Below are 22693 nucleotides of genomic sequence, written 5' to 3'. Positions count from 1 at the left end.
GGCCTTCATAAAGACTTCTCTGACCAGCCTTCCAGCCTTTGCTTGCATACTGTTGGGGTGAGAAGCGCTCCACCCACCCAACCCCTGGTGGAGAGCTCTCTTTCTCAGTCTTTGAATGTCTAGTTTATAGGCCAAATGCTTGAAGGGGAGCCAATTTGAGGCCAAGGCCATGTGACCATGAAACCAACCTAGCCACCCCTAATACCCCTACCTCTCACCCCACTCTATGATCCTTTAGACCCCATGCACACTCAGTACAAAGGACTCAATGCCATCTGTGGTGACCATATGGCTCATCTAGGTAGGAGCAGCCACCTTCTCAGCCCCTTAGCTTCCTCTGTTTGGAGCCCCAGCTTGGGACCCTGGGTCTTGCTGACGTCCACCCCCCACCCCCACCTCAGACTCAACTGACAGATGACATTGTAGGTTAAGAATTTAGAAAACAGGAAATCACGTGTTCTCAGGAAGGCAGTGGCAGCAGCAGCGGTGGGGGTGACTGTGGAGGGCAGAGCCGGACCTGGTGCCAGTCCACTGACCACAGCATGGGGGCACACAGGCTTTTCCATCAGGGGTTGCTGCCTTTAGCCTTCATTGCAGCAAGAAGGATGCAAGCTAGACACATGACATATCTGTGACAGCCCACTAGCTGGGGTTCCTTCTGTGCCTAGAACCAGAGGTGAGTTTTATGCAGACTTCACCATGACTCTTACTCTACAACTGGGGAAACTGAATCTCTGAGAGGCTCTTAAATGCCACTCAGTTCTACTCTTAGGGGTCTTTCTTGCTGGTCTTCAGAGAGTTGTTTGAGGCTGAGAGGTGGAGATACACAGATACTGCAAGGTCAGGACATACACTGGCCAGCATCCTTAGTGCCTAGCTTTTCCTTGATTTACTCTGATGGCCCTGACTTTCAAGGCAACGCTCCACAATTTACAAGTGCCACATGTCACTCCCCGCTGTAAGTTGCCCCAGGCCCCTCACCCTCCAACAGCGTCTGTATGCACGTATTCCTGTTCTGTTATGATGCTTCCAACCTGGTCACTGCCACCTACAAACCGCACATCCCCGTAACAAAGATCCCAAGCAGAGAAAGGGGCTGTTTTATTTCTTAGATTTAGAGTGATCGTGGGCAGCGATTTTTCCCTTTCTGTTTATTTCCATTAAAGTTGTGGTTTGCACAATGTTTTTACATTTTTCTGTTATTGTGTTTTTTTTCCTATTTTCAAGTAAAATGAACTCATTATAAAAGTGCAGAAAGGTAAGAAAAACTATCAAAATCTCTCATAATGTCATGTTGAAACACGGTCACTTAGAAGTATAATAACAGCTTGCCTTCCAACAAGTCTGCTATTTATCACTTACGATAACCCTGAATCAAAACATTTTTTCCTGAGGGGGGAAAAAAACCAAGCAAAACAAAACAAAACAAAAGCTGTGCTTTTCTTCAGTCTGTGCTATAGCTTCTCAAATGTTGTAATAGTTAATGTTGTTTTACGGAACCATGCTTTATATTTGGGGCTACTTCATAGTTTTAGTGCATCTCTTAAACGATTTTTGCATCTGCTTATGCATGTTTGTGTGTGTGCATATGTGTATGAGTGCACACACGTAGGTCAGACAGCGACTTGCCTGAGTTGGTTCTCGAGTTCCACCATGTGGGTTGGAGGGATTGAACTCAGGTCATCAAGTTGGAGAGCCGGTGCCTTTCTTGGCTGGGCCAGCCCCTAAATACTGTTTTTAATGGTCTCCTTGTTCTCCTTCGCTGTGCTACGGGTGGAATATATAAAGATCTTGTAAAAAAAACAATGCATTGTAGGGTTGGGTGGGGCATCCCTCACAGTAGAAGCAGGGGCAGAAAGGTCTCTGAGTTTGAAGCCAGCCTGGTCTACATATGGAGCTTCAGGCTATCCAGGGCTACATAGAAAAAGACTCAATGTCAACAAACATACAAAAAAAGTCAGCAATGCATATACAAAGGACAATATACAAGGGTGTTGTGTATATTTACATATCTGCATACATCAACAGGTACGGAGAGGAGACCCATCCCTTCTTCTTGATGCTAGCTTTGGCATATAGCTGCTGACTGTCACAGCCATGGTCCTGCTAAACACTGGCTCCCTCCACACTTTGAATCTAGAAATGCTTTTAGAGTTGTATTTCATTTAGTGGTAACAATGGACTGAGGTAAACTGGGAAGCTCTGATTTGCTCCACTTTTGCAAATAAAGAGACGGAAGGTTGGGGGTTGGGAGGTAAAGTGACTGACCTGGGGTCCCACTGCACACGGGTGGCAGGCAGAGCCTGAGAGCGAGGCCAGCCTACTCAGGTCTCTGCTCTTTTCCTCACTGCACATTAGCTCAACTTAAAAGAAATCCTCTCAAATCATGGCCCCCGTCAAAATGCTAAACAGGATTTGCCATTTCTCTGAGCTCTTGTTTCATAGAAAACCTTGGTGTGCAGAGATGTGTACACAGAAATGACCGTTGCATCATTACCCTCAGAAGAAGGAAAAAAAACATGAAGATAACAGAAATGTCTACTTACCAGGAGTGAAAAATTACAATGTCTTTCTATAGTAGTTGTATATGCCTACAAGAGCCTGGGGTGTAGCTCAGGGGGCAGACTGATTGCCAGGCATTCACAGAACCCTGAGTTCAATATACAGTACATGTAATCCCCTCACTGAGAAGCTAGGGACCAAAGGATGTGAAATTCCAGGCCAGCCTGGGCTACAAGAAACCCTGTCTGAGGAGAGGGAAAAAACCCACCTCTCACTGACAATAGAGAACTCCCTCTGACTGTGCTAGAAAGATCTCTGAGAAAATTTGGTTAAAAAGAGCAGCCCTGTACACTCTAGAGTTACTATACAAACTAATTTATATAAAAATTAGAAACATATAGGCTACATAGGTATATGTGTGCATTAAAGTGTATCTAGATGCAGCTTTGCTCGGGATGACGAAAATGGTGGAAATAAATAGTAGCAATGGTTGTGTGGCATTGTGGGTATTCTTGACACTCTGACACACTAAAGATGGAGCTGGGACATAGTAGAGAGTGCTTTCCTAGTGTGGTCAGGGCCCTGTGTTTAGCCACCAGCACTGCCTCTACCCCCCAAATATAGAAGAATGAAGTTAAAATACATATATCCTGAGACTCAAAAAATAAATAAATAAAATAGAACACTAGGACACCAGGGTTCATTGGGGAGATGGCTCAGCAGGGAAAGGATTTACTGTTCAAGCCTGCGGACTTGAGGTCAGATTCCCCAGCCTTGCCATAAACGCCCTGTCAGTAGCCTGCATTTGTAATCCTGGTGGTAGGGTGGAGAAGCAGGAAGCAGAAGGACCCCAGGAGCTCCGGAGCCACATCAGTGACTCTAGGCTACGTGAAGATGGATGCCTTAAAACGGTGAAGCGTTGCAGACATGGACCTCTGACCTCTGGCACGGCACACACAAGACCAGGTACGCATGCATATTTCACACACAGATTTTTACTATGTACATTTCTAGTGCACATAGAAACGATGATTGCCGGCCACTGTTTCTGTGATCCAATGCTGTAGACATGAGCCGTGTTCACTGTACAAGCCCCCAATACACACTTAAAGCAACAGCAGGGCCAGGCAGGTGAGATGTGAAGCAGTCCTTCAAATCCAAGAGTCCCTTCAGCGGGTCCCACCCTTAGCCGGAATGGGGTGTTTCCTGGGTTCTTCCCGGGTTTCTGGGCCACAGACTGCTTAGGTTACCCAAAGAAGTCCAATGGAGCCAAGGGAACCAGGAAGGCTTCGTCTGGTCAACCTCTTCCTGGAGCTGATCTTGGTGGCCCGGTTGTTCAGGACACTGGATGCGGAGAGGTTTTACAGCACCCAGAGCCGGAGCTAAAACCAGGTTTCTATGCCTTAGCTTGCCTTCCTGCCTCTGGCAGCTCCCAGGGGCGGGGCTGTCAGTGGGGGACAGAGGCTGTCACGCGGGGACCCCCTCACACTGCAGGCTCTTTTCCTTCGTTGGCAGCGCAAAGTACTGATGAATCACGCTGTGGTTGTGTCACCCTGCCTTGCCCAGACTGGAGGCTGGGAGATAGCCTGCCATTCTGATTTTAGAGCGATTTTAGGCTGTAAAGAGGGGTCCATTCACCAACTACCCCGGAACCTCCTGCGGTGAAACCTGGGTGCGCCCAGCGGACACATTTGAAACTAGTTGCTGCTGGGCTTTTTTTTCCCCAACACCTCTTAGAGCCCTATCGTGCAGGAGTGCATAGTCAAAAGTGAAGATCAGTGAGCAGGGACATGGGGGGGGGGGGCGCTGCCCTACACTCCGCTGCTGTCCCGCCGGCTGCTGTGCGGTTACCGAAAGTCACCCCTCCTCCTTGGCCCGCAGCTGGCTCCCTGCTTGCTCGAGGTTTCCTGTCGAGCGTCGCCATCCCGGGCCGGGTTATCGCCAGTGATCTCCCATCTGAACCGCTCACACTCAGCCGCGGCCGCCCCCACTTGTGGTCCCTTTCCCCGGAACCGCACCGCCCCCGGACCTTTCGCAGAGCCTCCAGCCCGGGAGCACTGGGGGGGGGGGGGGCAGCTGGGGAGGGGCTGCTTTCTGACATCGGGGAGCGGCTGTCCAGGTGTCTCCCCTCTGAAAGTCAAGGAAAGGGCTAGTCCCCTGTCTGGGTTGGGGACTGTGGCCACACGCACGCCTGTCCATGGTGGCACGGGCGGGGACCAGGGGCCGGTTTCTAAGCTCAAGGCTGTGTGGGCTGAAACTGGTAGGTGGAGGGCTGGTCCCCGCCCCAAAGCACCCTCCACTTCCCTCCCTGAGAGAGCGGGAGGGGGCGGAGCGGGGGATGGGGGGGGGGAGAAAGGCTCTCTATTCTCGCACAGGGGGACTCCAAATGTCGTCAAAACTAACACTCTCAGAATGAAGGGCTTTCGTTTCGCGAAGCCCCGTCAGCTCTGAGCTCTGGGGCTTTCCTGGCTCACATATCCAGCAGGTGGAGAGTCACCGATTTTATTACGTGGGACATTCCGGTGTGGCTTATTGGGAGAATAAACTGGAATGTGATATGCCCAGGGTTGTGTGGCCTCCCATTCGCGGCAGGAATGAGGAGGTAGGCGCTGCTGAAGAGTCAGTGGTTATCCCGTTATTGGCCTAGGCTGGAATTAGTGAGCTGAGCTCATCAGCTCTCGTGAGAATGTGCTCAAGAAAAACTACAGATATACATAATTAACAACAACAAAAACAATAGAGTGGATGAGCTAGCTCCAGGGGTATGGAGGTACTCTGTTTGCCTTTGAGCAGAGCCCACCAAGTCAGCTAAAGGGTTGTAAAGTCTTGGTTTGGGTCTTGCATTGGAACCATTTGTGCCTCCAAAGGTGGAGTATTCAAAACTGGTTCCTCGTGTTGTCATGGCTAATATTCTTTGGGAAGCACAGCCTTCTGAGGTGGACTATCTGGAAATGTCTATAAATATAAATATATCCACACAACCCCAGCGTTTGCCGACATACAACTTTCCCAGGGACGGCAGCCTCAACCGGAATTAGAGCCACACTCTCGCCCTTTGTTGGATAAACTCAAGAGAACCATGGCTTTGGCATTGTAAGGGTGTCACATTCTGTCTTGTCAGTGTGGACACTGTAGTGCGTACCTTTATGAAACACACAAAGAAGGTTCTAGAATGTTCTGTTCTCTTTCCAGCCTCACTTTCCTCCCATGATGCCACTCTCTGAGGACCAGCTGGGAGGTTGCTAGTGACTACCCTGGGAGACACCCCACCCACCTGTGTCTTGGGGGATTCTGAAACAGGTGCAAGATGCCAGCCTGCTTAGGGGCAGAAGTGAGTGTCATGATCTATTAACCCTGTGGGTGTCCTTGTTCTTGGTTCGAAGCCATAAGCCACTCTGGACAATTTAGAAACTCAACAGATTGCTTGAGGCAGGAGTGGAGGGGGTGAGGGAGTGGGGGAGGTGAGGGGTGGGGGCGGGGGAGTGAAGAGGGTGTTAGGGTGGAAATAAGTTAGGAAACCATGCAAGCTGTGGCATATTCGTCTTCCTTTTCAGTTACTTTGTCACAGAGAACAACCCTAAGGCCCCTGCAGACTAGAATGACAGCGAAGACAAAAAGAATGAAAAAAAAATTTTTTTAAATAAATTTTAAAAAAAACTGCCGCTGCCAGAATGAAGCTGGAATCTTTCCCCCTGCCTAGACCCAGCTGATTTAAGGACTGAGAGCAAACCCCAAGGTATCTAACAACCCAGGAAAGGCCCTGCTTTGTGGTGAAGGCAGGAGCTCTTGAGTGCTGGCCCTAGTGCTCTCCACAGATCCTGCCTGTGTCCACCAAACCCCAAGCTTTTACAGCCTTTCTCAGCTTTCCAGTTCCACTGAGGATCCCTCCCCCAGAAACTCCAGCCTACACCAACCTCAAAAGTATCCATGTTCTATTCTCAGTGCAAAGAACCAGGTATTCTACACTGCTCAACAAACTCCATGTTGCCCAGGACAAACCCCGTTGTTAATTCTTTCCTCTCTACCTGGTGGGAAGCCAGGTTTTAGGCAGCCCCTCCCCCCACCTCATGAATAACATAATTGCTTAGATAATTAGGAGACTGATTGATTGGCTAAAGGTCATTAGTGCTATAAAATAAAGGAACCTTGTGGCTTACATTTCAAAGAGCCATTGTGTGAGAAGAGCAAACCTGTCCCTCCCACTCCCACCCCACTCCACCTCTACACCCCCACCACCACCACCATGTGGGAGCTTTGGCCAAAGCTAACACTCAAAGTGTGTGACCTTTGTAAAGTTATTTCCCCCTGTTTTTTTTTTTTACTCCTAAATAAGTTGTTAACCTAGTAACTTCTCTGGTTCACTCCTGTTGGGTCCAGCTCTGGGATCCCAGGTTCAAAGCTAATCATCAGGAGAAAAATTGCTTACGATTGCTTGTGGTTACAGAGTGTCAGATTCCCAAACTGCCCTTCACTTTCCGCTTTGATCCAGGAGTTGCAGGCTTTGTCAGGGGCTTGACACTCTGAGCTTGTCCGTTCTAGTCCTAAGGAAGATTGACCGGTCCTGTTTTCCCAGGTCAGACCCAGGCTGTGATCATGCCTCTGCCCTGCTTTTGACACAGGCCCAGGTCCTGTTGGGGCAGCATCCTTCTGATGGTTAATCAAAAAAGCAACCCCAGAGTTCATCTGGAAGGAGCTGCCAGCCTTCCAGGGAAGATCAGCCAACCGTTCTTAGCTTGCCAAAACCCTCATCTTTCAATATTCAGCACAAACGTCACCCGCTCTCGACGCATTGCTGTGCTGTGTTCAAGCAGGATGGGTTTTAGTGGGGATCTGTTTCTATTCTACAGGGTGACCTAGAAGTCAGAAGTCCTGGGGGTAAATTTACTGTTAAACAGGATAACAGTTTAGCTGGCTGGCCGCTGTGCACCTGCAGACCCAGCAACTCAGGAGCAGAGGCAGGAAGAATACTGGCGTCCTGCAGTTGAGTCTGGCCTGACTCAAAACAAAATATACAAGATTACTTTCAAATAAGATATTCAAATTTAAACTGTAGAAATGGATAGAATTGGTGATCGTATCAAAACAGGTATATATATATATATATATACATATATACACATATGTATCCATATATATATATATGTATATATATCCTCCATTATATGTCCATTTCTTATGAAAGGCCTGTAATTTTTAGGTTTTGTTTGTTTGTTTGTTTGGTTGGTTGGTTGGTTTAGTTTGGTTGTTCCATAGTAACAATTGTGTCCATCGTTTTAAGGTTAGAGGGTCTGAGAAGGTGTCTGGAGGGTTAAGGAAGACCTATGGGGCCTGTTATTCCAAATGTAGCTAGTGTTCTGTTCGTCGATTTTCCGTGCTAAAGCAATGAGCCCAAAACCTCTTGTGTGCCAAGCTCCATTTTAAAAATAAGTTTGGTCACATTTTTAAATTTTTTCTGACACTCTGCTGTTCCGGGCCCATTTTTCACTAATGATTTGAAGAGAAGGCTCCCTTGTTTTTTAAACAAAACAAAACAAAACAAAACACAACACAACAACAACAAACCCCTGAGAACTCTGCAAGGTCGGAGACCTTTTATTTACTTTCTGTCACTAAGAGCCAGTGTGCTGTGGGGGGCCATAGTAGTGTGAGACCTCCTGTGCTTTATACCTGTATCCTTGCTTTGGGGCTGAGCCCATTGCGACGACTCCCATCCTTCCTGTGCTATCAGCTCTCTGTGCCCGGACTTCCCAAAAACGTTTGACAAGACGAAGAGAAATGCAGCTTCAGAAAAATATGCCCGGTGCACAGCACGGTGTAGAAAAGAGACCCAGTTTTTCCCTTAGTCCTGCCGCCTGCGGTGACTTTTTTCTGACTTCAGAAGGCCGGGCCGCTTTGCTGGGGCACAAAGCACTCGCATTTCCCAGCCTGGGGATGCTAGGGTGAGTGAGGCTGTCCGAGCCGCGCGACTTCTCAATCCTTTCCTGGAGGTGTGTTTGTCAGTCTGGCAACCCTCGGGTGCCCAGCCCACGCCCGGCTAGCACCCGCCTGTGACGTACTTCGCGTGGATCAAAGGCCCGCAAAGCCCTCCGCGCCTGCAGCCGCCACGATGAGGACTCACAGGGAGCGGATTGCTTGCGGGTAGGGGAGGTGGTGGGCGGACCTTTGTGGCTGCTCTGTCCCTGAGATGGAGGGCACCCTGCTGGCCGCCACACCCAGCCTGGCTCAGGGTAGGTTGGCCAGCCTAGGGCAAGCCACACTGATCAACCTGGGGTGCTCTTGGAGAGTCCAGGACGTCTCCAGGACATCTCACCAGGATGGCCAGAGACCCATGAGAGCCATGGGCTGCATCTTAGAGCTATTTCTGCCGAGTCCAAATCTATGTAACATTTTCTACGGAAAAACAAAACAAAACAAAATCCCTCAAACACTAACGGTGCTTTCAGCTCTGGCTCGTGAAAATATGGGTTATCTGGTTGTTCTTTGCCGTCTCTTATTACCCAGCTTCTACAGTGCATACAAATACATAATTTTGAAATGAGAGAAAAAAAGTCACTTTACACCTCTCACTAATCAGACCTTCCTCCACTAACCTCCAGCTCTATCAATTCTCAGTTAACATTAGGTCTTTGACTACTTAAATTACAGTACATTCACACACACACACACACACACACACACACACACACTCACGGCGGGCTGCAGCAAAAAGGACTGCTGATGGGATGCTGAAGTGAAAGGTTGGTTCTGACCAATTCACCCATGAATGCAGGAAGCTGAAAAATTAGGAGGGTAAAGTTACAAGGGTCTTGGAGGTCAGCCAAGCTGGTCAAATACCTAACGTACACAGACAGACCCCAGGTCCTCTGGCCACAGGGTTCTCCTCATGCCCAAGTGGCTGCAGAGGCTGATGGTGCAGAGGCTGATGATGGTGCAGAGGCTGATGGTGCAGAGGCTGATGATGGTGCAGAAGCTGATGGTGGAGAGGCTGATGGTGCAGAGGCTGATGTGTCTTACTCCCTCAGATCTTGACGTTCTCTTTTTACTTCCCAGGACAAGGTCTAAGTCCAGTTTATGGCTGTTCTGAAATCCCCAGTCAGCATTGCGAACTCCTCCTCAAACAGCCTGGGCCCAGCCGGGCAGTCCCAGCTTGGGAATCAGCCCCTTCCTTGTCTTTGAGCCCCTGCTGGTAGACATGTCAGCCCCTGGTAGACATGTCAGCTCCTGCTTGGGGATACAGTCTTTGCTCTAGTGTCCTTGGCGCTGCTTCCCTGACCTAGGTTCTGCCTATGATGTCAGAAGAATGGACCAGCAAAGAAGAGGCCAAACTGATTCCCAACTTCTGTAAAGGTCTGCCTTCCCTTCCTGCAGGGCTGGTATGTTTCCGTGTTCACCTCCTTTCCTCTCCTGGGCCATCGTGTCTTCAGGCCTACCTGCTTTTTCCCTCCAGATTTTTCTCCCTGTTGTCTCCTCTCTGTGTTTCCCCCCCCTCCCCAATCGTATTTTTTCCTCTTTCATCTACTCTTGCTTCTTTAATTCCATTCGACAAAATGGTCACTGCCAGAAGTGATACAACTAATCCCCTCTGATAGCCTTGGACATCTTGCCACCTGGCAGCCCTGACCATGAGGATGGGGGAACCAATCCTTTTGAGTGATCAGCTTCCTGGGGGACAGATGGCCATGGGCCATCTTGACAAATGTTACATGCGGTCCATTTGGCTGTTTGGCCTAGAAGGTCATACTACTTGATCTGCTGCAAGTAGATTGCCATCGGGTCTGCAGGGATTTGGGGTTGGCAAAGCTTTCTGACTCCCCAATCAGATGGAGGCAACAAATGCAGAAGCCCACAGTCACATTCACTGCCCTTTAAAATGAACATACCAGGCGGGCGTGGTAACCCCAGCTCTCAGAGGCACAAGTAGGCAAATCTCTGAATTCAAGGCCAGCCTGATGGAGTTCCAGGACAGCCAACATTGCTACATAGAGAAACCCTGTTCCAAAAAAACCAACCAACCAAGCAACCAAGCAAACAAAAACCCCACACAGCTCCCAATTACTCTCCCTCATTCCTGCCTCCAATCTGACTTCAAATGTCCAAAGCCCTTCATATAGAGTACCAGGGACCTCGGAAAGTCGTCTATAAAAAAGAAAAAAAAAAAAGGAACAAAAAGGAAATGGGGAGATGGAAGATAATGCATATTCACACATTTGTAAAAACTAAAGGAGCATTAGATGAGTTAGTCAACTGTATCTGAGTTTATGACTTGTTTCTCATTTTTCTTGGTCCTAATTACTTGGAACCTGAACTGATTTGTGCTTATTTATTAGTTGAATGTGAAATTCAATGAGCCATTATTTTAGAGATCGAAATGGAACTTTTAGCAGTTTTTATTAAAAAAAAAAAAAAAAAAAAAAAAAAACAGACCTCATCAAAACAACCGAATAGGGAGATAGATTGCTCAGCAGTTACGAGCACTGACTGTTCTTGCAGAGGACCCAGGTTCAAGTCTGGCACCCACATTGTGGCTCACAGCCCTTTGTTTTGTTACTCCAGTTCACAGGGGCTCCCAACACCTACTTCTGGCTGCCTTGGGTCCTTTTTTGTATGTGATACACAGACATGCATGCTGGCAAAATACCCGTAGATGTACAATAAATAACTATTTAGAGTTGGATCCAAATCTACATAAGGTTATCCCCTGAATCTATTAGATTAATAGAAATAACCTCTTACTGCTTGATTAAAACCAGTGCTTCATTAGCTAACAAATTTGCCCTTTTCTGTGAGTACTGGGCCTCTATGCATTTACAGGAGGAGGGCCAAAAATACTGAAAAAAGGGACTTTTTATTTGGCTGGTTTGTTTTGAGACAAGACTTCACTCAGTAGCTCAGACTGGCTTTGAACTACTGTATCCTCTTGCCTGGGATCACGAGTGGGAGTCACCACAGCCAGCCATTTGTTTTTAACACTTTTGTTTGCTGACACGAGAAGCTTACACTCCTGGAGATGGCTTTCTCATTACTTGAGAAAACAAAAACACCTCCAGCAATTCCAGTGCTGGCTAATAAGACACATGCCTTCAATCCTAAGAGCTTCAGACACAGTATTTCTGCAGATGTGCCATCTGTGGCCAGTAGCAATTGTCTTTTCAGTGGGCGATGATAATACAAGCTGTTTTCAAGGTCCTTTCCCGGGAGGAGCCTGATTTATAAATGGAAATAACAAGTTTATAATTTTCCCCAAGCAGATGTCACTCCCCTTGAACTACAGTCACCCCGGGGATTGCCATGTTGTTGGCTGAATGCTAAGCTGTGGTTGGGGTTGTCTTTGAGGGAGCTTGTTTATCTCCGCAGCCTGCGTTTCTGGCAGGCTTTTTACAAACACTTTGCTCCAAATGCGGAGGCCACCTCCCCGCTGTACATGGGCTCTGCAAAGCCTTGCTCCTCTCCAGGGGAGGACAAATTCAGTTGTACTCTGACCGTAAGGCTGCTTTCCCCAGAGAGGCTCAGACAGCCCAGGAGGACCCTTCTGCAACAGATGCAGCTCTTTGGCCATGGGGCTAGCTGTCCCCTGCCTTGGATAAGGGTGCAGACTCTCAAATCCCCAAAGCCATTTTTCTCTTTCTCTACTCCCACTGCTTTTCTGAGAGCAAAAAAGCTGAGCAAGCAGATTGAATAAAAGGAGGAGAGAGGAGGTTTGCCTGAGCTCATTCTTGCTAGGGGACACCTGGGACCAGAGGGTGACAGCAAGGATGCAAAACCTCCATCGCCTTTGTTTCAGAGGCAAAATTTCTAATAATAAAATGAAATAAAAACGAGATGGGAGAGGGATAGGACATTTACCGGAAAGATTCCAGTGTTTATACACAGTGTGTTCTGTGACACAGACCATGCCCATCCCTCCTCACCTGCCATCTTTGGTCTCTTTTTATTAACTCTACTCTCTCTTCTTCTCTTTCTCTCGCTCTCAAGCTCTTCATCCCCACATTTCCTTCCTCCCCACCTTTTTCCTTCCGAAGACCTGTCTGTCTGAGAGCAGAATGAGATGTCTACAAGACCCACACGTGCCTCACCACGACAGCCCACCTCAGGTGGCTGTCCCCTTAGAAACAAACCACAGATGAAGTGGATAGTGATGGCTCAGAGGTGTCCCCACTCTCTTTCCTTCACCTCTAGTATTTCTTAGGCTCAATAACCAGCAAGAGAAAGAACTGGCTTCCCTGAGACATTTGGGGGAACCCATTTATTGCAGAGCAGCTGGAGTTATTTATCTAGCCCAGGCTGCCAGGAAATTCTGAGCATCTAGTCGTTTGGAGGTCATTGATGACTGGCCGTGCCCTCTTGGAATTTCTCTGGCTCCAGTTACAGCCATTCTCTGAGCAGCCAGCTGGGCGATATTAACTCACTATCTCTCTCCTCCGCTAATTCGAGTGCTGAGATGATACATGGCCAGATACACACGCACACTTCTGCCAGCAGTTGCCAGGGAATATTGCTTTTTTGGACTTTGACACCAGCTCCAACTTTGAGAGGAATTTAAGTGATATTTATTGCATAGAAATTCCTTTCTGTAGCTCTGTGCTCCTGGCTCAGCCTGCTGACAACACACTGGATTTATTCTGGCATCAACTTGCTGTGGAGACCAAGACTCAGACTTAATTAACTTCATCGGGGGTTGGGGTTGCAGGTTTGGCGTTTGCGGCCCAGCATAGATCTCATTCCGGTTACCAACCAGGGACTTAGGAGACCAGAAACCAAGCAAGTTACCTGAAGCCGGTGCCTCCCCCAAGAGCGCTTTTCTACCAGCCAGAGTTAACTGTGGCCCACTTTAGGGAGCAATCAGCTTCCTTTAGATCAACCCCAGGTACTAGATAGGTTTGAGTTTTAATTCCATTTCTATGTTCTACTTTGTTTTGTTTGAAACTGTGTGTGATGTGTTGGGGCATGCATGCCATGCATCCTGTGCTCCAAGCATGGAGCACAGAGGACAACCTTGTGGAATTCATTCTCTGCGCCCACCATTATGTCGGTCTGGGGATGGAACTCTGTCTGGCAAGCTTGCACACAGCAAGTACTCGTTGCTCTGGCTTAACTCTGTGTGTGTGTATGTTTCTTTGTTTTTTGAGACAGGGTTTCTCTGTGTAGTTTTCGAGGTCCTGGAACTCATTGTGTAGTCTAGGCTGGCCTTGAACTCAGAGATCTGCCTGCCTCTGCCTCCAGAGAGCTGGTACTAAAGGTGTGCACCACCACGACCAGGTGCTTTTTGTTTGTTTGTTTGATTGGTTTGGTTTTTTTGTTTGTTGTTTTTTTCTCCAGTATTAGAATTTGGAACCAATTTTGTCAAAGAAATTACCATTTTGATATATGGCTCTTCTGTGTCCATTTTTAAAATTTTAGGAGCCTTCCAAATATAGAATATAAGGTTTAACCTAGTTTCATTATTGTCCTCTAGACATAACAGGACTGATGCACAGATGAATTCAGAGACTGTGACAGTGTACCCAAGACCTGCACAGGTTCAAACCAGAGGGGGTCCCAACAATGAGAGAGAAGTAGACCAGGGGTCCCACGCTTAATCAAGAAGGTATGTGCAATTGATACCTGCTGGCTACAGTGGCGTGCCACTACACTCCTGAGCAGACCTCATGCCTAGTTGGCCAACATGAAACTAACTCCATGTTTTGTTTTATCTGTAAACTTGTTGTTTCATCTTGGCATTTTTTTTTGTCTTATTGGACTTTTGCTTATTTCTTTTGATCTGTGTTATGGTGGGCTTGGCTTTTATTTTGTATTGTATTATATTGTATTGTTTCTGAAAGAGAGAAGGAGAGAGAAAAGAAGATAAAGGTGGGTAGGTTGGGAGGTGGGGGCGTCCAGGAGGAGTTGGGGGAGGAGAAGGGACAACATGATCAAAACATTTCAAGGAAAAAAAAAATAAATCCAGTTACATTGACAAGGGAAAGCACATACGGATGTGCTTGCAAGTGTTTGTGGATATGTACGCAGATCCATATACACAGACTCAAATATATAAGTAAACAACACACACACATGTATGCACACACGTACATGTGTGCATGTGTGTATAAGATATGCTTTGTAGCCATTTCAGTTCTCACAGTGTTAGATTGGTAATAACCGCCACACAAGCCAAACCGCTGGACACTTTGATTAGTCGGTAAACGTGCAAAGGCATCCGAGAAGCCGGCTCTTGTTCCAGAAGTACTTTTCAGCTCCAAACCAGAACCCACAGGCGACTGAGGATTTATTACAAACGCTCATTGTGCACTCTCACTTTAAAAAATTTATTGAGGGCTCCGAGCTTGTTAACAAAGATTTACCATTCGCTCCTGGCTAATTCCGAGGTTAACATCAACTCCTTTTTTTTTTCCAGCCTTTCGTACAAACACAAAGCCTAAAACCCTCCTAGTGCTCCAGGTGGCCTTCTGCCCTGTTCCTTTGCTACTCGAAAACCTCCCAGAGGATTCGAGCGGTCGGTCGGAGGACGTGAATTCCATAGAGGCGGTCTCCGTTCAGTAGATAATTCTGTTGTAATGGTTATTACCACCTTCCAGCCTGCACGGCTCAGATAAATAGAAAATGCATTCAGTGTTTACACGTCTTCCCAGGGGACTGGGAAGCAGGCTGATGCTGGCTCTAATTGTTATGAGAGAGTTGCATCGCTCAGACCTGGCAGTCCCAGCTGGTCCCTCCCACTGCTCTTCCTGGAGCTAGCCTGCTTTTGAGGGGTTGTTTTGGGTTGTCCTGGGGTCCTGCTTTGGGGTCAGAGTTGTTTGTCTGAGTGTGTAACCCCACCATCACCTCCTCAGCTCCCTAACTCACCCAAATGAAACCCAGCAGAGTGGCTCATATTCCAGTGACCTGGGGCCACTGTCTGGTCAGTTTAATATCGGCGTGGCTCTCTGTTAGACTCTTTCCCACCGTAGACACTTCCTCATTCTAGACATTTGGTGACAAATCGAAGTATAGGAGCCATAGTACATGCTGCGGCTCTCAAATTCCCTTAGCCAATTTATAATTGACTTTTAAATCATTTAGGTGCAAAAGCAAATAATAATAGCTCCTTGGTTCAGTAGATAATAAATTCCAGCTCATGAAAACTGAGAGAGAAGCCCGAGCCCATAAAGATTAAATATTTATGTAGATACTACACGCAGGGTGACATATAAATGCACATACACACACATTTTAGGTACTGCTGTTCATTTTTAATTCCTTGTGTGATATCCAATAAGAAAAAAAAATTCCAGCAGAGAAAAAAAAAATGAAAGGAAGATTTATGGCCTCCAAATTAATACAAGAAAACATCGCTGTAATAGCTATCCTCTTACGGCAGGAGCAGGGAGAGAGAGGAGATTCAAAAGATATTGAATTGATAAAATTATCTTTTCTCTATTGCGGGAAGGGTGGGTTAATATCCATAAAGAACTTAGAACTCCCTCAGTCATGAGGATGCCCTATAAATACAAACCATCATTATAATTTATTATTGAACAGAGTCCATTTTTTCATCTAAGCCATTTTTCAAACCCCTTGGAGCTCAGGCTCCTCTGATGGGAGCCCTGACATTGAGCCAAAACACCTCTCCCAGGCACGGAGCAGCCATCTATCAGTGTAATGTGCAGACCTCAAAGCCAGCCTCCTCGGGAGCCAAGAGCCCTAGGCAGGCAGGCTCAAGCTCAGCCTCGGTCAGTGCACTCTGGATTCCTAGTGAGCCCCACCACCCTGGTCCAGCCCCATAGAACAAAGTCTCACTAACCTCCGTGTCTTCCTCCCAATAAGGGAAGCTTAGGCCAAGGGACACTCACTTTTCTTTTCCACCCTGTCCGTACTAAGTTGTGCCTTCTCTGAAATTGTAATTAAAATCTCTAGCTGTGAGAGTTCAACCACAGTCAAGTAGCCCCTGCTCCCCAAAGTATGAAGCAGGTGCTCTCTTTCTTCATAAGGGAAGGAGGGCCTGGGTTCCAACCCTAAAGAAGAGGCAACTGCTACGCAGCACACGGGAGTATAGCTGAAAAACTGGGATCTGATCCTGAAATAGATCTTCACAAATGGAGGGGCTGTGGTGTGCTCAGTGGTACGGTGCTTCCCTGGCACATGGAAGATTCTAGGTTCAATCCTTGGAGCCACAATCAACAACCAAGACAAAAAGGAATCCACGAGATAGCTTTACTCAATTGTGGGGCTGAGTCCATTTAAGCAAACGTGGCCAAGCTGAACTGAGCGCCTGCAAGGCTCATGACCACAACCAGAAGACGGACTTGTTTTGGATGCTGCCCCAAGCCTCCTTCTCCCCTGCACTGTAAAATGTTGCGATTATGGGTCACAGGAAGAAGTGTTTTTTTTTTTTTGTTGTTGTTGTTGAATTTTTTTTAAACATTCCTCCTGAATGTAAATTTGTACTATTTAACTGACTATTGGTGTAAAATCTTGTCATGTGTATAAAAATAAAAAAAGATCCCAAATTTAAAAAAAAAAAAAAAAGGAAACTCATCTGATTCTTCGGATACAAGATCCAGCTAAGGCGGTTCATCAAGGAGAATTCGGGGTGGGGGTGGGGTGGAGGGTGGGGGGGTTCAGACACCTGCCTCTTAGCACTCTCCTTCCCAGTGTGGTCATTGTGAATGTTAGAGAGTTAACACACTCACAAGCAGTTCTCAAACATTGAATCTGCATTTCCCCATCATTTGTGTTATATTGACATGGCTTTTTAACACCAAGAACAATGTGGACCCTCATGCACATGTGCACACATGCGCACACGCATATTACCCATGAGAACTAGGCCCGAAAGAAGTTGGCTAGATGAAGGCAAATACCCATGTCCAAAATCTAAGATCTTAGACTAAGTAATCCTCAGAGTTCATTTGATCTGATGAACACTCCAGAATGTTTGCCCAGTGCCTGTGGCTGAGACGGTGGACCATACCGCGCCATCTCCCCAACTGCTGGCTCTGCCTCTGCCAAACTGCTTGGAGAGATACTTGAGAGCTCATTTCTCATCCTATTTTCTCACCTACTTACACGTACTCCTTTTGGGATCTCAATCACTCATCCTCAGGGCTTTATAATACCTACTGTGTGCTGTTGACCTTAGTCTTCATATCTGCAGCGATGGCTCTCCCCGGAAATCCAGGCTGGACCATCCACTTAGACAGAATGGAGGCTGCAGAGTGTTCACACACAAACGAAGACATCTCTAACTCTATCAGACGGACGCCTTTGCCTTCTCTTTAGCATCTCCTCCCCACCCCCACCACCAAACTTGCTTCTTGGAATATACTAGGAAGAATTTGATTTCTTAATTCAAAATTGGGGGGAATTCAATGTTTTCTCTATATAGCATTTCTGATAATGGAATTAAAAAGTACCGATTATAGGAACATTGTAAAATACTGGAAAGTGCAAAAAAGAAACTAAAGTCTACCCATGACCTCACCATTCAAATGTGGTCACTGTTAATTAACATTTTGATACTTTCTTCTAATTTCGCTTTAATGTATTTTTAGAGATTGGGACCACATCCTCACAGGTTCTGCTCTTTACTGTCTGGAGATATTGTTGTATAGTCACCCTGTGCCTTTAGAAATGGATTTTTAGTCCTATTGTGTTACAGTAAACATCCTTGAATACAGTGTTCTCTCTGTGATTTTTTTTCTGCCCCTACATTGCTGAGAATTAAACTTAAGGCCTTATTTTGCTAGCTCACCACTGGGTTATGCCCCAGCCCCCTATTTGGTAAAAATAAATTAACAGGGCTGGAGAGAGGACTCGGCACTTAAGAGCACTTGTTTCTGCAGAGGATTCAAGATGGAGTCCCAGCACCCACGGTTAACTTACAACCATCTCTAAATCCACTAACAAGTAAATGCACTGTCCTCCTCTGACCTCCCAAGCACCCTGTGAGCACCAGGAATGCATGTGGTGCAGGAACGCAGACAGATGCAGACAAAACATTCGCACACATAAAACAATTTCTAAAAACTTAAAAAAAAAAAAGAGCAAGTTAAGAGTCACGAAATCATGTAGCTACAAGTTGGGGAAATGCTTTTCAGACCCCTTAAATGAAGCCAATGTACATAGAGCAGTTTTTGAAGGAACCTGGTTTATGATATTTTTTCTAACCCTGGGTAGTATCTTTAAACAAACAACAAAGTAATACAGCCTATCCAGTGAGCAAGCACAGCATCTAACCCTGAATGGGCATCGGCTTACCAATAATGCTGGAGAATTTTTTCACGCGTTCTTCACTGTGCAGTTGTCACTTTATGAATCTGACGGCCATGAGCTTTGCTTATTCTTCCTGGATGGACGTTTGCACATGCTTGGCACTATTCGTCTCTTCCCATCATATTAGGGATTGTTGTACATATATTAAGATGGTCTCTCTTTACCTCTATCTTTCAGTTGGTATCTTTGATACATGCAAATTGTAATTTAGGAGATTCTTTTGTCCCCCTCTACCTCTACCTGTAGGCTTAGAAAATCTTTCCTCATTTTGAGATCAAAGATGTGTTCACTTACGTTTTCTTGGGAACACTTGTTTCAAAGATTCCCCTGTCCCGAAACAAAAGTTAGAGAGCTGTCTTGGCAGGAGCCCAGGTTATCTCTTGTTAAGTGAATTTGTGCGTGTAAATACACGTGTGTGCACATACACATGCATGCGCACACACGTGCACAGACTGTAGGACACGAGAAAAGCAAGTCTAGCCAGAAGGACCTTCCTTGTCTATTTAAATACAGTAAAATTCAAAAGTCAAGACTGCCAGGCGTAAGGCAGCAGGCCTGCCATCCCACAGCTGGCTCAGGGAGGATGCCAGGGGGCTTCTGATAAAATTGGTTTCCTGGACCTTGTGTATCACTCGGTTTCTTTAAAGAAATAAAACCATGGGAGCAAAGGCATCAGGTTTAAATGTGTAGACAGTCATGTGACATACCACAGGGCAGTCATGTGACACACCACAGGGCAGTCATGTGACACACCACAGGGCTAATTCTGAAAAATGCATTGTTCAATGATTTCAACCTTAGGGGAATGTCATAGATAAGGTCGCAACAGCATCTCTCGGTAGTATAATTGTATGATTCCAGTGGCATCCGTGTGGTCTGGCATTGTCAAAGATGTCATTAAGGCACTGGCAAGTTAGCTCAGTGGGTAAGAATGCTTGCCACCAAGCCTGAAGACCTGGGTTTGGGACCCAGGACCCTCATGGTAAAAGGACAGAAACCAGTTCCTGCAAGTTGTGCTCTGACTTCCGCATCCATGCCAATGGCACATTCATGTGTGTGAGCAGGCACGTGTGCACATGCGCATGCATACACCTTTAAATGTGATTGTAAAAACATCAGGTTATAGATGTGTGGTACAACATAGGTCACATACAGTATTTATAACATAGGTGTAATTTGTATAAGTGGTTTGAGAGGACGGTTTGCTTACTGGTGCCGGGGATTGAACCCAAGACGAGACGCACACGCTCCCATTGAAGTACCCCAATCCCTATAAACTCTTGAGAAAGACAATTGTTGCATGTCTGTGTGACCCCTTACCCACCATAAGTGCCTGACTCAACAGCCTCATGACCCAGCGACTTGCATGCCTTTAAAAGGATTCACTGTGCCTTGGTTCAGATCTGTGCCACCTGCCCACACATGGGTCCCTCTGCTCTGAGTCTTGGTTTCCCACAGCCCATGCTGTTCTGGTTGAGTCACCTTCCCCAGGTGTATACATACATACATACATACATACATACATACATACACACATACATACATGCATGTGTATATACAGAGGGGTGACCAACATCTGCTCCTTAGGCATCTGATACCACTGGTTTCTCTATCCCTTACACACAGGCATCTCCTCTGCAGTATACCAGAAGATCAATTATAAAGCCTTTCCCTGAACACCTCATTAGCTTTTCTCCTCCCACCTCCGGGTGGTGACCAGATGCCCCAGCACCTCCATTGCCTCCCTTCCCCTTCTGACTCCTCCTTTCTAGGCCTGTCTGTCCACTTCCTCCTGAGAACAGCTACAGCCTGGACTTGGACACTGTTCTGAGAACAAGCATGGTTCTCGCCCATCCTCATGATGACAAGCAAAGTCACCCAGTGGCAACATGTGGGGCTGTTTCCCTTGCGGGTGCGTGTGTGTGTGTGTGTGTGTGTGCTCTGCAAAGTCTAGAATGTTCAAGAATGTTCAAGAAGAAGTTCCTCATATGCTGACTAGACATACACAGTCTTCTTGCAGAATAGGTGACTCTTGACTCGGAGGGGATGCGGATGTGTATGTAGTGTGGTAGAGGGGACCCAGGACTCCCAAGTCTGTGTGGCCTCGCCAGCTGTACCCATTTAATCTGGGCAGTTCCTTTCTATCTCTCTTTCAGCCTGTGCTTATCTCTCAGGATCTCTACCTGCACTGTGCAGCCCACCCTACCCCCGGCTGATTAGACAGAGCTGTAGGAACCGGAGATAGCCTATTGCTCCCTTCCTAAAAGTTTCTTTCTGATTTAGTTTGTGAGATAAACCTGCCTCATTCTAGATAGATGGAGATATAAACACTCACTGCCCTCTCTGTACTGACACCGTGGCTATGGGCAGGGCTCGGGCTGGGGAAGGGGAGCCAGTCTCAAACTAGTGACTGCCTGAGCCTTTATAGTTAGATTCTAATCTCCTTTCCCTCCACCCACCCACCGGTACAACCAACGCATCCTGGCACACCTGCTTGGTTGAGGTGGCGTGTGGTGGTAGTGGGGGTGGAGGGTGGCAAAGGAATATTTGCTTGCTATGTGGAGAGAAAAATTCTGCTCCTGGTCACCACACCTAACTGGAGTCTCAAGGATATTTCCAGGTAGCAGGGGCCTAGAAGGAGTAATGAGAGTCCTGCACACAGAGAACCTTTGTGAAGACAACAGCCAGGCCTTGGAGGATTGGCCAAGCCCACACTGGAGTGGGAAATGCTCAACAGGCATGGCATAGCCACATCATGCGAGTGCACAGATGCTCACAAACACTTCTAGAGTTGTGCTAGAACAATGAGAGGGTGATAGGGAGAAGAGGAAAGGGAGACAGCTCAGTCAGCAAAGGCCTTGTACTGCAAGCATGAGGGACTGGGCTCAATCTCCAAGACCCACATATAAAAGCCTGGCCTGGTGGCACATACCCTTAATCCTGTCTCTGCGGTGGTGGAGTCAGGTGGATCCCTGGGCCTTGCTGGTTAGTCAGCCAGTGTATTTCATTAGTTCCAGGCCAGTAAGAGGCTCAGAAAGGACAGGTGGATGCTAACTGGAGGATACTTAAGGTTGTCATTTGGCCTTCACACTTACAAGCATGCACATATGTCCCCATAGGTGGACCCCTCCAGCACACATGTACAATTTGGAATTTTTCAGTAGCCAATGTTGGAACAACTCACACATCAATAAGATGAGGAACTGTGTGTAGTATATTAAGTGATGTAGGTATATTTAAGTCCACACATTCATCATGACCCTGAAACTTCACCTCTGAGGGTGATGGGGAACATTTTTGTTTGCTTGCTTAAGATTTCCCTGTCAACCATCACTCAAATTGTAAAACTATTAAACAAATGCACAAGGACAACAATACAATTGTTGTACAATATAATTATACAACACTATAATTGTACAAGTACAGTTACAGCCACCGCTGAGTATCAAGAATGAGCGGTGGATGACTACTCTTGTCCACACTCACACAACAGAGCCCTCTGCCCAGCATTAGTTTTGAATCCATTTTATATAAGCAAGTCATTGTAGATAAAGGAAAGGAATCTAGCGTTTACCCTGAGCATGTATCAGGGCAGCCAAACAGGTAAGGAGGGAACATTTCTACCCCCAAATGAAAACATAGCTTATTCCTAATGAGATAGCCCCTCTATGCAATGGTTGTCATTGGCTCTTATCATCACAAGAAAACACGTGTGATGTGCCGTAAGCCTCAGGAGAAGAGTACCACTTTCTAGCATCCTTGCTCCAGCAGCAAACCTGAGTCGTTTCAAGACTCCATGTGTATGTGCAAGGGGGAAAGAAGGAATGAGTTAAATAACAGCTCAGGTGTGCACCCAGTGAAATGCAGACTGTGGGAAACTCTGTGGGATTAACAACTTGGCTTCCTCCATGAATACAGCTCAACAAAGGGGAAGCCAAGT

General features: G+C 46.8%; 1 protein-coding gene and 1 long non-coding RNA gene across 14 annotated transcripts in view; one reads left to right on the top strand and one right to left on the bottom strand.

Annotated features, from left to right (window-relative positions):
- The window catches only part of Cd247 (CD247 antigen), a 91202-nt gene that overhangs the window by 21587 nt on the left and 46922 nt on the right, over positions 1 to 22693 (bottom strand). The gene's annotated exons all lie outside the window — the stretch shown is intronic.
- Positions 441 to 16989, top strand: Gm32999. 6 transcript variants are annotated; one of them, XR_003948765.1, is made up of 5 exons: positions 441 to 676; positions 3326 to 3894; positions 5695 to 5833; positions 13955 to 14086; positions 14897 to 16989. It is a non-coding gene; the product is annotated as a predicted gene, 32999 (long non-coding RNA). The 6 variants fall into 6 exon arrangements; XR_003948766.1 differs by having other exon boundaries at positions 3326 to 3468; positions 13955 to 16989; XR_003948762.1 differs by having other exon boundaries at positions 13955 to 16989.

Source organism: Mus musculus, chromosome 1 (assembly GCF_000001635.26).
Source record: "Mus musculus strain C57BL/6J chromosome 1, GRCm38.p6 C57BL/6J".
Taxonomy (NCBI): domain Eukaryota; kingdom Metazoa; phylum Chordata; class Mammalia; order Rodentia; family Muridae; genus Mus; species Mus musculus.
This window is presented reverse-complemented; position numbering and strand designations above follow the sequence as displayed.